This window comes from Lactuca serriola, chromosome 8 (genome assembly GCF_051521515.1).
Source record: "Lactuca serriola cultivar US96UC23 chromosome 8, Lser_US96UC23_V15, whole genome shotgun sequence".
In the NCBI taxonomy this organism is placed as follows: domain Eukaryota; kingdom Viridiplantae; phylum Streptophyta; class Magnoliopsida; order Asterales; family Asteraceae; genus Lactuca; species Lactuca serriola.
Genome location: NC_136415.1, coordinates 222148398 through 222166383, shown reverse-complemented (window position 1 = coordinate 222166383; position 17986 = coordinate 222148398).

Below are 17986 nucleotides of genomic sequence, written 5' to 3'. Positions count from 1 at the left end.
CTTAGTGTACCCACCCTAGTGCTAATTTCACCAACCAAGGACCTCTTTATATAGTGTGGAGATTAGGTTTAAACCCTAATACCCATGACCTTTCATTTAATATGATCCATGGGTTAGACACTCCGTGGACTATCCATGAAAGCTTAGCCCAACTTAAATGAACTTGGCCCATCACACATATATATCCAAGAGCCCATATTTAATTAGTTCCTTTTGATCACTTAATTAATTATAAATTAATTATTGGTCAATACTAATTAAATAATATGATAATATATTAATATATTAGAACTTATAATATATTAATATAAAATCACCAGAATCCTTTTTCCTCATGTTGTCTATCCAATTGTCCCGATGCCATGCAACCCAAATGGACCATGCTGGGTCGGGTGAAGTCTTACCAATTATAGTTATGGACTTAGACATTAATCCAACAATCTCCCACTTGGATAAGTCTAAAACTATTATTACGTATGACTTCAAGAACCGACTGGCAATCGTAGCTCTCAAAAGCTTCTGTCGAACTCTGACCTTGCCGATGATCTCCGACCTTTGTTAATGACTTGTCCATTAGATATGTGATAATATATTCCTCCATTATAGATATCATATGGACTGAGACATGGATTATTAATCATTATGTCTGTCCATTTTTCGTTTCCCGATTTCCGATTTATGACGACTGACTGATTGAACAAATCAAATCAGTCAAGGCTTGGCCAAGCACTCACATGTATCATCATTAAATCATCGAGGGGCCCACAAATATCGCTTTTATCCCGAAGGTAAAAGGAATGGATAAACTTCGACTCATATGGCTTGTTCTACTACTTGTTAAATATTACACAAAGGCACGTTTTATAACGTCGAGTTACCAATGCGGTTTCGTGCAATCAATGTACAACCAACTCATAGTAACAACTCATATCTCTAGGTTAGAAGAATATAAGATGTTATCGTCTCATTATCACTCGTGATAAAATCCATGAAGTGATTCAAATGAGCGCGGGTTGAATCCAATACTCAGAACTTATGAGCACTCATGAGTGTTGTAGCACCACTTTGTCCAACAACTTAGACCTCTACAAGCCAACCCATGACAATCTTGATTCATATCTACTTCCAACATATGACCGACTGTGGATGGTTTGAATAAGTTAATCAATCATGAAGAACGACCTAGTTATTCTGGAAGTCAAGACATTCAAAATGAAACACAAGAATAATTGAATCTAATATGGTATCAAACCTATGAATATAAATAAAACACCTTTTATTTATCACAATACTGATTACTCATTATTCATTGTTTTGGTTTTATCAACTTTATACTTGAATTAAAAACACTAGTTGTCCCATGCTCCAAGCATGTATACTATGTTTTCTTTAAAACAATAGCTTTGCCATACACCAAGTATGCACTCTATGTTTGTCTATGATCTTTACTTTGTGAAAGAGATTGATTGAACATCATTCCAATGATTCTCATTTCACACTCCCAATTCCTTACTACAAATGCAAGAATTCCAAATTCATGCCATTTACTAAAATCTGTTAGATTCTAAAGTTATATGCATTGATCTTCTTGTAATGATTATGCACAAAGTCACATAGACTTGACAACAAACATTACAGAGCATTCCAAAGGAGATCAACTCCTTGGAAACATCCTTTTTGTATTAAGTTTCCTAATCTCACACAAATTTATTGAACAACTTCCACCTATGGGATCATTTCCATATTCCCCTTCTGACTATCACTTATGACCAAGAGTTTCCTCTTTTTAGAATATGTCAGTATGGTCCTTCCAACAATTAACACTATACTTCCAACTGTCCTGAGCAACCAATCTTTGGTAAACCTTAGATTGTCCTCAACAATTGCTTAATGCTTTTAGTCATATCTAATTCTATACCTTTTCCCTTCTTAATCCCCAGGCATTTGGAAAATTTTAGAAAGGATGAATATAGCACATGTAATTGATCCTATATCCGAAGCATATGGGACGCGATTCATGATGTCTCACATAAAGACTAAACCAGTCTTTTGCTATAATATTTCCATTTCTATTTGCCAAGTTCTCATAATTCAACCCCTGCAGCCTCACGAATTGAAATTGTTGTTTTCTATAATTAACATTGCTAACATGCAATACTTATCATAATTATCATGCTTCCACGAACATGATGATTATTAGCATAACACGTATGCTCCCACTAGCTCTGAGATGTACTCACAAATCATACACCTTATCTTAGATAGCACACAGGTGTGTCTAGACAATTTAAGAACTATGAAAATGGATGTCATAATCATAGTCTCAATTGTTTAGACCTTTGCTATCTGCTTCAAATCTACTTGGTGGAAATGTTTCCTCACAATCATTTTCATGAATCGGAGAGAAACCTTATGACCCTTAGATTTTATGGTATATGTGTTCCTTTCCATATGAACTTTTGTCAAAACCATAATCACAAGACAAGATTAGTGACAAATTCAAATTCACATGGACTGAACTTGTGCCATCTTAAATTCTTGCCACCTGGCAGCTCAAGGGCCTGCCATTACTTCCAAGTTGATATGCAACCAATTGAGAATTCTAAGAACTCATTGCAAAGCCAACTTTAAACTACTGGTTTTTTTATTCTTGATTAGCTCTTGATTTTTTTTTTCAGGATCTTTAAGACTTCCACTATCCTCTTGACATATAAGACTATCTTGCCAAATATTCAAGAGATAGTGCAGATTCATTATCAAGACAAACACTTCACACAATTGGCCTAAGTTGGTCTTTGTTCTATCCAAAACATCACAACTTACCAATTTCAATTGTACAAGAGTAGGACACTTTTACTCTTACATTTGACAAGTGTTTGGAACCTTTCTTTAATATATGTCACTCAACTTACAGTCTTGGAGTATGACTCTAAGACTTGCTTTGAAACGAAGTATGACTCATCTTCTTGATTTGACCACTTCAACTATTCATAGCTCCTCTTCTTAGCTATCAGAATGCACTTAGAGGATGAATTATGATAAGGTCTCTTAATCATTAAGATGATCATATAACATGGTAGTAAATTACTCTACCATCTTTTTAGATTTGAGAAACTTTTTTCCTTCTGCCTAATTTGATTCTTCTCATTCGTTCTGCCATACATCGAAAATTTTCCAATGTATCAGAATTACACTTAATCCTATAAGTATAACCATATTTACTAAACTTTAGTAAATCATGATGAATAGTCTTAATGATTATTTGTGGTGGGCTTGATCAGTGCACAAGACTGTGTACTCGATCCCTTAGTCCTTTACTTGACTCACACATCCATGTGAACAAGCAATTAGTCTTAATTTTCCAATGCTTGAAAGTTCTCATTCATCATACTATACAACTTGCATGATTCCAACTTTCGGTTCAATTGAAACTTGGGTGATGAGAAACTTTTTTTATTTGGTAAATTTATACACTATCACAAATGAAAGAATCAAAACCATTTTCTTATATTACTAGCAATGGAATCATATAAACAACAATTTTTTTTTCACAAATGCCATTGTAAGGATTCTTAAAATAAATAAAATCAAAAATTTCCTTTTATTTTAAAAACTTTGCTGAAAAATCTATCCTTACAATCAATATGAAAACCTTGTTGTTATATATTCCTAAGCAATGTCTCATAACTCCTAAGTAACAACTTCAAAATTCTAATGCGATCGAAGTCCATCTTCGCGATCAGAAGTAGCATATACTGCCTTTAGACAATGGACTCCAAATAGGGAAGAGAATGCTTATAACATCACCATGTGACTTAGTCACAATATGTAATAAGAATCTCCAAATAGGAGCTTAACAGAGTTAGACAATGGACTTTACCTGAAGTAGAGTCAAACTTATTGACTTTAACATCCTTAGGTAAATTTGGTAGCTTCGCAAACAGTGCCCCTTCCTTTGGCAATTTTAATAAATGGACCCTTTGGTAATGGTACATGGGACTCTCTTAGACTTAGCTTTTCTCTTTACCATTTGGTCAACCGAGTTGACTATGGCCGTTCCCTTTCCATTGGGAAGAGAATGCTTTTTCTGGATTTCCAGTGTCACTATTGTCAATGTCCATAAAGTTTTGGGAAGTCGATCTTCTAATCAAATTTGCTTTACTAGCCTTCCAAATCATTGCTGATTCAGCAGTACCAAGCAAATAGATAAGATCATTAAGGGTCTTGTCATAGTCTGTTTCATAGGAGTCCCAAAGGAAGTCACTATGTGACTTAGAAAGTGATTGAACCACTAACTTTCTCAAGACTTTGACACCCAACTCTCCCGGCTTGTCAATATGTGACTTCATCTCCAAGATGTGATCACACCTAGACCTTGCCTTGCCAATAGGGCTTGAGTAACCTTGAACTTGTGGGTTAGTGAGAATAATTGGAGGAGGTGGAGAAAGTGAAGTTCCAAGAGATTTGGGAAGATCATAGATGTCTGAACTAGACATCTTATAGGAGATATTCAAGATAGTTTATCTAAAGTCCTTAATATAACACCCAATATGAAATATTAAGGCTAGGACCCAACACAATATTTTATAACTCGGAAGAGGGATGCCGTAATCAAAGCTATAAAATATTTGAAGGTAGGTGAATGACGATTCACCAATTTCCACCATGAAAAACGAAATAATTATTATGTTTTTAATTGAATTTGAAACTCCTAGATCTTTTGAGATTCATTGAATTGTTCAATGGCATGTTTCAATCTCGAGTGTGCCCTTCAGGTTTTGTGACTGGGATGCCAAGGATCACAAAACAAGGTATGAATAACCATGCAAATATACTTGGTACCCTTAATATTTATCCCTCAATCGCTGTGTCGGTTAACCACACACGCTCCACTAACCGACTTAAACAAAGTGCAAAGTGTAATTTCATGGATTAGCACCTTATTAACATTTTCCTAAAGTAACTAAGATTGGGAATTATAAAAAACATTTAGTTACTTTATATTTATCATTAATACTTTTAATGAAGGGAGAATTATAGTCCTTTTCCTACCCGTTCGGCTAACGACCCGCCACCGGTCAAGGAAGCGGTGGGTGACAGTGGACACCCAGTAAACTGCCTTTTTGTAGGCAATAACCTTATACCCCCATTATAGACCGGCTTCGTGAATGAGGCCTACTAACGGTAAGACTGACTTGCTCTTATACATATATAAATATTATTAACTTATAATAATATAAAGTATAAGAGTTGAATTTTAATTCTTTAAAATTCTAAGGGCTTGACTTGGAATTAAAGTATTCATAAAAGAAAACTTTTCAAATTCCAAAACTTGAGGGCAAGTTTTGAAACTATTCAAAACTCTTGGATTTTTATAACTTATGAGTTTTAATTAAAGCTTTAAAACTTTTAATGAAGAGACTCTTGGACATCCATAACTTGAGGACAAGTTATGGAGCCATAAAAGCTATTTATAAGGAAAGACTCTTCATTTTTTTTTGTAACCTAAGGCATTTTTATGAGTTTTTAAGATTCATAAATGTGACTTTTCATATAACTTGAGGACAAGTTACAAAAACACATTTTATGAACAACTTTTAGATTAATTTTGATTGAAAACTACTAACACATATTTTTCATTAATCTAAAAATTAACTCATAAAACAAGGTAACACAAAAAAAAAATTTAGATTCCATAACTTATGGAGTTTAATGTTTCTTTTATGTTGAAACTTTTCATGTTCCATAACTTAAGAACAAGTTATTGAATTCTTTAAAACATTAAGACCAAGATTTGTAACTCCATAAAAACTTTGAATCAATTTTTTTTTAAAAATTTTCATATCCATAACTTATGGAGGTTTCAAAAAACTCTTTAGATCAAACTTTTGAAACTAATAAAATAATCACATAATTTTATCTTTTACTAAATTTGACCTAATTCAACTCATATAGAAAATGATTCAAATTTTACAAATAATTAGTTTTTCACAAAAACAAGTAATTATCTTAAAATTTGACAAACGTCATGTTTTTTTTTCAAACTTTGAAAATAAAACATTTGCATCAATATAACAGATAACAACCCATGGCTCTGATACCACTTTTGGGTTTTAGTATACTACAACATCCTATGGTGCACATACAACCCTAAATACCCTAGATCTATGTTTTCTCTATTATACATGCAAGTATGAAGTTTCCAAGATATTACCCTATACTAGCATACAAATATCATATACTTGGGTAATCAAATGGATAGAATACATACCTTTGTTTGATGTAGCTTGTCTTCATGAAGCTTGAGTGCCTAGTGCCCCAAGTGTGACACCTCAAATGGTTCACACAACACCATGAGCTCTTGGAATAACCTTGAGAATAAGGATACTTTGATTCTCTCTAGTGATATCGGCTAGCCCTTCTTAGTGTACCCACACTAGTGCCAATTTCACCAACCAAGGACCTCTTTATATAGTGTGGAGAGTAGGTTTAAACCCTAATACCCATGACCTTTCATTTCTTATAATCCATGGGTTAAACACTCCATGGACTATCCATGAAAGCTTAGCCCAACTTAAATGAACTTGGCCCATCACACATATATATCTAAGAGTCCATATTTAATTAGTTCCTTTTGATCACTTAATTAATTATAAATTAATTCTTGATCAATACTAATTAAATAATATGATTATATATTAATATATTAGAACTTATAATATATTAATATAAAATCACCAGAATCCTTTTTCCTCAGGTTGTCTATCCAATTGTCCCGATGCCATGCAACTCAAATGGACCATGCTAGGTCGGGTCAAGTCTTACCAATTATAGTTATGGACTTAGACATTAATCCAACAAAAACATGGTCCTATTGGTTGACATTTGTTACCCCTCACGGTAAGAGAGAGCTCTACATCGTATTCACACAGCCAACAAAAGAAAATGAAGAAACAAGCAAAACTGTCACATCCGACCTTGTAGGGGGTACAAAGTATCAAATTTGGTACTCAATTGAAAATAAAAATTTTTATACAAAGAAGATTGAAGAACTAAAGTAGACGGCAAAAGATATATAATGCAAGTTCAATCAAATCAAGAGCCACCTCAAAGACACATCTTGCACAACTGAAGAAATGTGTGATATGGTATATGATGCTCTTATAAAAGTGAAAGCATAGAGTTCTGGCCCCTATGGGAGGGTTGAATGCTTTAGCGAAAGCTAATTTGGCCGTGACGGTGTCCTTAAGGATCGGCCAAGTTTGGTTTTTGAGCTATAAGTAGAAAGGAAATGAAACTCTAAAATATTTTATTTTTGTGAACAAGGTTAATTAAGGTATAAAGTTTAAATAAAAGTTATAGTTGGGTTATTGGTACACACCTTCGAGCTTCTTCCTGACGTTAGAGTCTATAAAAGATGGAAGACGTTGAAATGGTCAACTAGGTAGTGATTCCATTGGAGCTTCCTCGGTGTAGAGTCTAATCCTGTGAAAAAAGAAGAACAAAAGAGTGTATTTATAAAAATGAAAAAAGAGTGAAGTGTTTATGTTTCCTTTATTTTATTTTAGTTTTTATACTAAGTTCCTTTTTAAGGAATCTACATTTTTCCATTTTGTTTATAATGTTTAATATTTTTATTAATTGAGGGCAAGTAAGGTTTAAGCTTGATTAGATTTGTTAGATGCCATTTTATGCATCTTTTATAATAAAATTTACTACAATTTGCATCATATTTTATGCTTTTTCATGTACGTTAGTATAAATAATGTTCAGCTGATGTTTATCGCTAAAATTCCCATACTGTTCATGTTTTTTTTTGTTGTTTTAAGACATTTTGAGTGGAGTAGTGATTTGGAAGCAACTTCGCTGCATATTTAGAGCTTAATGTAGTTAAAATACTTGGGGAAGCTGGAACATGGGATACATTTTCTAAAAACTGAAGAGTTCGCGTCCCAAACACGTGTTTTATGCAAAAAGCGATCGTGTATTTCACCATGTGATAGTGTTTTTGATCGTGCTTCACCTTTGAAAAATTTCCATGCCAAAAGTTGAATTTCAGCACTTTGTAGAGTTTACACAATCGTGTTTCTCCATAAAATCTGTTGGGTTTTAGTTCAACAATAGTTTCATAAACTTGAAAAAAATGGCAACGAAACATCACAAGGGGCGTCGATGTAATTTGGGTGATCGTCGACCGGCTGAAGAAGAGCACTCACTTCCTTGCTATTAGTGAGAGCTCTTCTGCAGAGAGACTAGGAGAGCTATATGTGAGGGAAGTGGTATCACAGCATGGAATACCGATCTTGATTGTGTCGGATCGAGATGTACGTTTCACTTCCAGGTTCTGGAAGAAGTTCCACGAGGAGTTGGGCACAAGGTTGCATTTCAGTACCGCATACCACCCATAGACGAACGACCAGAGCGAGCGGACGATTCAGACATTCGAGGACATGCTTAGGGCATGTGTATTGGACTTCGGAGAAAGTTGGGACACATATTTGTCGTTGACTGAGTTTTCTTATAACAACAGTCACCATTCGAGTATCGGTATGCCCCCCCTTTGTGTTGTTGTATGGGAGGAGGTGTCGGACTCCCATCTGCTGGGGAGAAGTCAGGCAGCGAGTGTTGGGTAGCATAGAGTTAGTGCCTTAGAGAATAGAGCAAATACAATAGGTCAGGCAGAGGTTGTTGACAGCTCAGAGTCGCCAGAAGAGTTATGCGGATAGGCGATGATCCGAGTTTGAGTTCCAGGTGGGATACTTCGTACTCCTGAAGGTATCTCCTTGGAAAGGAGTGATCTGTTTAGGAAGAAGGGCAAGCTGGGGCCCCGATACATATGTCCGTTCAGGGTGACTACGAGGGTGGGCAGGGTCGCGTATCGGTTGGAGCAACCTGCGGAGTTGAGCCAGATTCATGATACCTTTCATGTGTCTCAATTAAGGAAGTGTATAGCCGACAAGTCGGCGGTGGTACCGCTGGAGGACATTCAAGTGGATGCGAGCCTGAATTATGCTGAGAGACCAATCGCGATCCAGGATCGGAAGATCAAGGCTCTGAGGAACAAGGAGGTGCCCCTAGGGGTGCCCTTGGTTCAGGTCCAGTGGCAAAATCGGAGAGGGTCGGAGCTGACTTGGGAGTTGGAGTCGAAGATATGGAAGCAACATCCCGAACCGTTTGCCGAACGAGACTTCGAGCACCAAGTCTGATTCTAGTGGGGGAGAATTGTAACATCCGAATTTCCAGGTATTATGTTTAATCATTTATTTTTGAGTAAAAGAGAGGAACTCGACGAGTTGAGGCGTGGACTCGTCGAGTAGGACCACCAATGCTGACTTGATTAATGAACGGAATCGACAAGTCGGAAAGGGTGGACTCGACGAGTTCGCACTGTGGATTGAAACCCTAATTCTCAGGGTCTGAGCCCTATTTAAAGGCCTTTAGCGCCTCCATTTGCAGCCACTATACCCCTGAGAAACCCTAGAAAGCAGAGAGATCGTTTATGGTGCAAGAGGAAGGCTAATTCACCATTTCTTGTGTGTTTTAGCAAGAAGGAAGGAGGTAGAACAAGCTAAACGGGTTGAGGAGCTTGGATCCACTTCTATTTGATCAGAGGAAGCTGTTGGAGGTAACAATCTGTGTCATTCCCGTGTTTATAATGATTCTATTGGAATCTAGGGTTTTTTTATGCCTCTTTTATTTTGAATCTGGAGTATGTGAGGCCCCAACGCGAAATTGTTCATAGATATTGACCTTAAGAGGTCCAGAGAGTCCTTACCACTCTGCTTTATGCCATACCTTTTGAGTTATGAGTCTAGGAGGCCATTTTAGAGGTTATTTCACCAAAAGAAGCTTTGGGTGTGTTGCATGTGTACCAAGATTCGACCTTTACGTGATTATCATGATTGGGAAGGTCAGATCTATAGGTTAGAGAAGCAGAATTGACCTCAGAAGCTCATTTGAGTATGATCATGGAAGCAACTCGCCGAGTTCATAAGTGGACTCAACGAGTGGAGTAGGGGTTCCCTGCGATTCGTGACAGGAGGAACTCGTCGATTGGAAGGATGACTTGACGAGCCAAGAGAGGCTAGAAGGATTCAGAGGACCCGCATGGACTCGCCGAGTCCCCCATGTGCACTCGACGAGTCAGGTCAAAGTTTGACCGTTGACTTTTGTTGAGCTTAGGGTTCTGGTCAAGATTAATTCAAGAGAGTTTAGGGAGGGGTAGATTGGCCTTCTACCCTATCTTTAGAGATGAGACTATGAGAGAGTATTGATCAAGAATGTTATTTCAATGATAGGAGGAGGCTAGGTCGGGATGTTGAGCACGAGAGTTTATCCCACTTCATTGAGGTGAGTCTTCTCACTATACTGTACCTGGAAGGGTACCTATGTGTGACCAGAAGGTCTTGTATGCTATGAGATGTATGTGCTATATGCGGTTATGTGATATGTATGTGCTATATATGTTATGTATGATAAGGACTGGAAGTTCAAGATGATATGGACCGGAAGGTCAGAAGGTTACGGACAGGAAGGTCGATACGGGTAGGACTGGAAGGTCTACCGGGATTCAGGATAGAAATCCCCTGAGACACTTGGACCTGAAGGTCCCACAGAGTTATGGATTGGAAAAGCATATGTGTTGTATGTGGTATTTTGGGGAACTCACTAAGCATTTATGCTTACAGTTGTTGTGTTACGTGTTTTAGGTACTAGCAAGGATCGCGGGAAGGCGCCGACATGATCCGTACACACTCATAGAGATTATGTTTGAGATTCTGGGATTTGATTGTTATGATAACATTGGATACATTGTGTTTGATATTGTTTTTGATGATTAAAAGTATGATTTAAAAATGAAAATTTGTTTTGAAAATTCACGTTGTTACAAGTTGGTATCAGAGCCTTGGTTTGAGGGATTCGGGTGCATTTTCGGGTATATCTAAACTCAAACTGAGGATTTGAGAAAGTTTTTCATAAAATAAACAATTTTTCTAAAGAAGTAAAAGGATTTGAGAAAAGCAGAAAGAAGCAGCGTGTTCGGTCAGCCAGCGCCCGAACAGTGATTTCCCAAAATACCCTTACATTATGTGTTATGAGATATGCTATGATATGTTATGCTAAAGTAGGCTAGGTATTCATATTAGGACTAGAGTGGCCTGATTTGTGATTCCTTAGCCTACGAAGATTTCTACTGCTATGAGATGCTTGACAGTGAGTAGGTAGTAGTGAGGAGTTTATGAGAGGCCTACCGAAGGGTAGCCTATGCTAGCGAGATGTAGAGTACTTGTGATCTAGGATCCAAGGAGGAGGACTTCGAGTGAATACTGATGTGGTATGGACCGTAGTATAGGGCATGTACTACTGAAGACACCAGATTAGTGCGCAGCCCAAGTAAGAATCCTTAGGGTACTAGGACACAAGTGGGGTGGAGTATCGACTGCGAGTATCCTCGAGCGAGTCTCTGATATTTTTACGTTGTATTTCAAGGACATCATGGTTAGGACACGCCACAAACTTGGGACGAGCGGCGTGAGTGATGAGTAGCTTCGTCAGATGACCACGATGAGGTGGCAGTGGCGATTCGAGCCGAGATTCCAGAGATGTTTGGGTCTATTAAGACCCCATTGATTGAGACTTTTGATCAGCGGTACGCAGCAGTGACTGAGGTTGCGGCTGCTGCAGCAACTGCAGCTGTGGCTGGTGCCAGGCCTTAGGGAGGTGACTCGTTGTTGCTTCGGGAGTTCAGCAACACGAAGCCACCAAAGTTTGACGGTACGCAGGATCCGATCGCTACGTTGAGATGGATTTCTGATATCGGGGGATGCTTCTACACGTGTTCATGTTCGGAGCATCTGAGGGTACGGTTCGCGCTGAACCAGCTTTGCTTGGGAGCGAAGGACTGGTGGAAGTTCGTGACGGCGAGCTTCACTCTTTCAGAGATTTCAGAGGTGACCTAGGAGAGGTTCACCACTATGTTCAGAGACGAGTATGTTCCCCTAGTGGAGAGGCAGCGGCTGGCTCAGGAGTTCTTGTCCCTCAAGCAGGGCATTGATTCTCTTACTATGGTTACCAGGAAGTTTCATGAGAGGGCAATGTTCTGCCCTGAGCAGGTGTCTATCGTTCAAGCATGAATCAGCCTATATTTGGGCATCTTGAGAAGGGATATTCGGGAGTTCGTGTGAAACTCGACTTATTGGATATTTGTGGAGCTCCAGGAAAGTGCCCGGAAGAGGGAGATTGAGTTGGAGACTCAGACCAGGGAGGAGGCCGAGTCTCAGGTGATGGATCGGTGGCCGACACAGTCTCAGCCGGCAGCGAAGCGGGCAAAGCCCACTGATTCGAGATTTGGAGGCCAGAAGGGCCGCACTTGCGGGAAGTACGACAAAGGACATGGTGGGGTTTGTCGATCAGGTGCTTGCTACAAATGTGGCAATGAGGGGCATATAGCCAAGGATTGCCCCAAGGGATTCATGGTTTCCTTTCATTGCAACCAGACGGGCCATTGGAAGGTCGAGTGTCCGTAGTTGCGGGGACAGCACAGGAAGCGCCGCAGGGATCTGCCCCTGCCATTGTATGAGCTACTGACGTTCGGCCGGTGAAGGCCAAGGCACCGAAGGCTCGCGGGAGATCCTTCCAGTTGACAGTGGAGGATGTCCGCGCAGAGCCCGCTGTTATGGCTGGTATGTATTCTTTCACTTATTTATGCTGAGTTTGAGGTGTTGTGCTTATATTATGATATTTGTAGGAACTTTTTTAGTGAATTTTGTACCTGCTTTGGTGTTATTTGACTCGGGTGTGAGTCGGTCATTTGTTTATTTAACGTTTAGTTAGAACATCAGTATCCGGCGAGAGGTGTTGAGTCGACCTCTATGACTTTTTATAGATGACGAGTGAGTGGTGTATGCTACGGACGTGATTCGAGGATGTGTACTCGAGATCTTCGGTGTTGAGTTCCCGATTGATCTAGTCTCGATTGCGATGGGGGACGTGTGTGTTATAGTGGGCATGGATTGGTTAAGTCGATTCGGGGCTGTTATAGAATGCGAGCGATAGTTGGTGACAATACGAGACCCTAGTGGGGGTGTACTTACAGTGTACGGTGAGGGTACCCGATGTGGGTCAGCATTTTGTTCGGCTGCCAGAGCGAGACAGAGTTTATAGCAGGGCTGCAGCGAGTTAGTAGCCTATGTGATGGATACACGAGAGGCCGCTCGGAGGCCATGTTCGATTGATGATATTCCGATAGTGCGCGAGTTCCCGAATGTTTTTCCCAAGGAGTTACTTGGTGTGCCTCCCGAGAGGCAGGTAGAGTTCCGCATCGATTTGGTTCCGGGGGCAGGGCCTATCGCCAAGGCGCCTTATCGCCTTGCGCCGCCAGAGATGCAGGAGTTGTCCTCGCAGCTTCTGGAGCTGCTGGGGAAGGGGTTTATTAGACCGGGTAGCTCACCATGGGGAGCGCCGATCCTTTTTGTCATGAAAAAGGATGGTTCACACTGGATGTGCATTGATTACCAGGAGTTAAACAAGTTGACGGTTAAGAATCGTTATCCAATACCGAGGATCGACAATCTATTCGATCAGTTGTAGGGAGCGTCTTTGTTGAATCAAAAAGTGACCCTCTTGAACTTCAGCTACTGCAGCCTCCAAGCCACCGCAGTCAAGAAGTCTCTTCAACAATCATCATCCAAAGTCTTTAGCACCGCAGTCTTTGTCTTCATTTAGTTTGCTTTGTCTTTACAGTAAAACACTCTAATGTCCATTATGCCTTGCATGGCTACACTTAGAGTTGTAAACTTGTTTTCTTTTCGAGTCTCTATAAATAGAGCTCACTCTCATGTATTAGGCACACAGTGAACATCACATCCATTTCTAATACACATCTCAAAGTTCTCATTCTATCTTACTTACTCAATCTTCTTACTCTCATAATCAATCACCATCTCTTTTCGGAGCAAGTCACTTGTGAATTAATCACTAAGTTTGATCTCACGTACTAACTTGGCTTGAATGCATTCCTCGTTATAAATCATCTTAAGTGTTTACTTGAAATAAAAATTGTTGTCGTTTACATTCCTTTACTTTTCCGCAACTAACTCACTAACATCTAACTCTTAAATATTATTGTTGAGCTAACAGATCCTTCGAGAGTAACTGTTCCATTATATACTTGTTCTAATGTTTGTTCAAGCGTGTCTCAAAGTTTTTCTCTCAACAATTGGTATCAGAGCCATAGTGGTTGCTTTTTGAAAATCGGAACTCTGATTTTTTGAAGAGCTTTCTATACCACTGAAGCTCATTTCTAAAACTCAAAAAATTTCAAAAATGGCACAATCATTATCACTGAATGTCTCCAATAGTGTTGGTGGTTCTAATCGAGCCCCAATACTGGTTGCGAATGAATATCATCACTGGTCATAAAGGATGGAGAGATATCTCAAAAGACTTGGTAGAGATGTTTGGCGATCTATAGAAGAAGGACCACATGTCCCAGTCCTTACACCAGTCCAAACTGACGGAGCCACAGAAAGGCTAGGAGGAGGTCAACCAGCTTTGAACCGTCCCACTAAATATGATCCCGACAAGATGGAAAATGATGCTATTGCCTTTTATGAAATCTCTTGTGGAGTTGCTCCTGAAAAATTTGACATTATCATAAACTGCAAATCAGCAAAAGAGATCTGGGATGTTCTCAAAAACCTGTATGAAGGTTCAGAGCCAGCTCAAGACAAGAAGCTCACAACGACACTCAATGAGTTCAAAAACTTCAAAGATCACACTGGTGAAAGTTTTGAAGACCCCTTTAAGAGATTCAACTTGATTGTCACAAAACTATCCAATGTGGGCACCGTCCGCAGCAATCATGAAACAAATCTACAGTTCCTTAATGGCTTGGTAAGACATTGGACAACAGCCAAAATGATGGTTCAAGGAGATAGGAAGTTTCACTCTTTGTCTCTCTATAAGCTTTATGGAGAATTACAAGCTCAAGAGTCCACTGTACTCAACGACTGTTCAGACTTCGGAGGTCCACTTGCTCTTGTAGCACAATCACCTCACACTCAAACATATCCCACCTCGTATGACTCACCACCGCAGTCATATGAAGCTAACTCAGAATATGACGATGAAGAAGAGTTTCAGAATGCCATCGGCCTTATCAGTCAAAAATTCAATCACTTACCACCTTCATTTCTTAAAAACCAACAGTACAACCGACCACCTTTTAACCGTAACTTTCAAAACAATCACTTTCGTTCCACCAAGAATCCTCTCCCTCCACCGCAGCCTCAGCAAACATAGTCTAAAGACGTACCACCGAAGTCTCAATCAACTGACTCTGGTACTTCTTTAGAAGACAAAAGTGAAATTGTTATATGTCACAAGTGCAACAAAGAAAACCATTTTGCCAAGGATTCCAAGGAAAACGTAGTGAAAGACAGAGCTTTCTATCTCAGAATGGCTCAAGAACTGGAGGACAAAGAAAAGGGAAAAGCCTACGTTGCTCAAGTGAAAAGGAATCATTAAGTGTGGTCATCAGGAGATGAAGATGAAGACGATCACAGTAAAGGAAATGGAAAGAACTGTATGGTAGCAACTGTTAAAGAAGATGGCTCAACCAAGCTAAAGAAGAACCATTGTTATATGGCGAAAGATGAATCTCTCAGCATTATGGAACAAGTAAAACTTATGATTCAAACTTTAAATTATAACATGCATGACTATCAACCTTTCATAGACACACTCAATGACACATGTGCTGTCGTCCTTAGAGACTAAAATAAATCCTTAGATGAGAAGAACATCGCATCGTAGGAGATGTTCCACGTTAGAGGACATTTGGAGAATAAGAGACTCAAAATGGAAATGTTAGAGAAGGACTTGATGCTAGAAAAAGATGTTAGGATGTTAAGTGAAACACAACTAGAAATAGCTTTAAATCATAGAGATTTAGCACAGAGTGAAATTGTACGCTTAAATCTTTTAATTGAAAAGCTTTTTAATGAAAGTGAAGCCATTGAGAATCTAGTTAATAATGGGAATGTTGATAACACTTTCAATTGGGTTTGGTCCAATGGGTACCCAGCCGTAACGGACTCCTCACCTCGGTTCACACCGGAACGTCCCTACATCCCTCCAGATCGAAACTTTTTGTTCCCAGTCAATGACAAAACATTTCCTGAGGATATCCAAGCTCATTTTGGTAAACTCCATGATCTGAGTAACAACTGTGTTATTGAGGAAATTCTCCATGAATTTTCTAATCATGTTGATAACATAATTCATTCTGATTCTTAGACATCATCCGTAGTTGATGAGGAAATTGTTGTAGAAAGTCCTGAAGTCACATTGGACTTCCCATCTCTGCAGTCTGACCGCAGTGTTCCTAACCGCAGTCATGAACTGCAATCTGTCCCATTACCTAGTATCAAATGTCCCACTAAAATGTCCACCAAGACTTACTATGTGGCTGTTCAAAGCAGTACACCGCAGACCATAGTCAAAAGTTATGTGACTTTTGAACCAATTAATCATGACTTACCAATCGCAAATTTTGAATTTGGTCAATGGTCTCAAAGTCCTGACTTCTCCAGTTTGGATGAATCAAGTCCATGTTTTTCAAAATCTCCAAAAGATTTAAGGAAACCGCAATTAAATGTCACTGATTGCGGTTCTCCTAAGACCGAAGCAAAAAGAGCTTTTAAAGAAGAATTTCGTTCCCATGGAAAGGAACGGGAAACTCATTCAACACAAAAGAAATTTGTTAAATGTCCCAAGTCAAAGAGTCCAGAAAAACTTGTTTTCTCTAATTATCACTTCAAATCAACTGTTTCCAAGAGAACAAAAAGGAAGGAGTTCACTGTTTCTAACACTGCTTAGAAATCATCTGACACTAAGGATAAGTCTTTTTTGATCAAATGGTTTTCAGGTCTATTCATTAGAAAATCCAAAATGGAAAGGTATTCTACCTACTCCGACCCTTCCAAAGTCACTTTCAAAAACTCAAAAATGGAAAGGAATTTTGCCAACTCTGACACTCAAAAGGTCACCTCAAGAGTTTAAGAAATCACCTCACAAAAGGCTTGCACGTGTCTACACACCTGCAAGACCTGCAAAAAGCACCTTTTCAAAACACACAAACAAAAAGGTCAAATCTTACAATCCTCGGACTGGACAAAATCATACTTTTTCCTCAAAACCACAGACTAAGCCAAATGTCTGGGGAAATGATAAAAAGTTCACGTGTCAATGTCAGTGTCAAAAGATCTTCTCTCTTGACAATCTCATCATTCTCAAAAGACTCATAACTATCCACAATCTCACAAAACTCCAAAAAATCTCAAACACCCAGGACTTGGCTTGAAAGTTGACTTAAAACCTGTCCCTGCAACCTCACATCATGCATCGATTAAAACATTGTATGTGACTCCGGGCTCCAAACTCGCTTGGGTGCCCAAATTAACCACTTAAATTATGTAGGCTTTGTGTACGGAGGATCAAGAAGAAGAATGGTTGATCGACAGTTCATGTTCCTTGCACATGACCGAAAGGTTAGAATACCTTTGGGATTTCAGGCCTATAAGCAATGGTGGAAATGTTACATTTGACAACAATGAGAAGGGAATCATCCGAGGTTACAATATAATTACTACGGGGAACTTCTCAATACAGAAGGTTGCTTATGTAGAAAGCCTTAAACACAATCCCATCAGTGTTGGCCAACTATGTAAGGCAGACCATCGAGTGGAGTTTGATGATCAATTTTGTTACATCATGACGAGTGATAGAAGAACCTACTTAATCAATTAACGATCCGAAGGCACCATGTATCCTCTGGATGTCTCTCTCATCATTGGAAAACGGCAGCTGTGCTTTCTCTCCAAAGCTGTATCCGAAGTTAGCTGATTATGGCACCGCAAGCTCGCTTATCTTAACTTCAAATACATCAACACCTTAGTCACTGAAGAACTGGTCAGAGGATTAC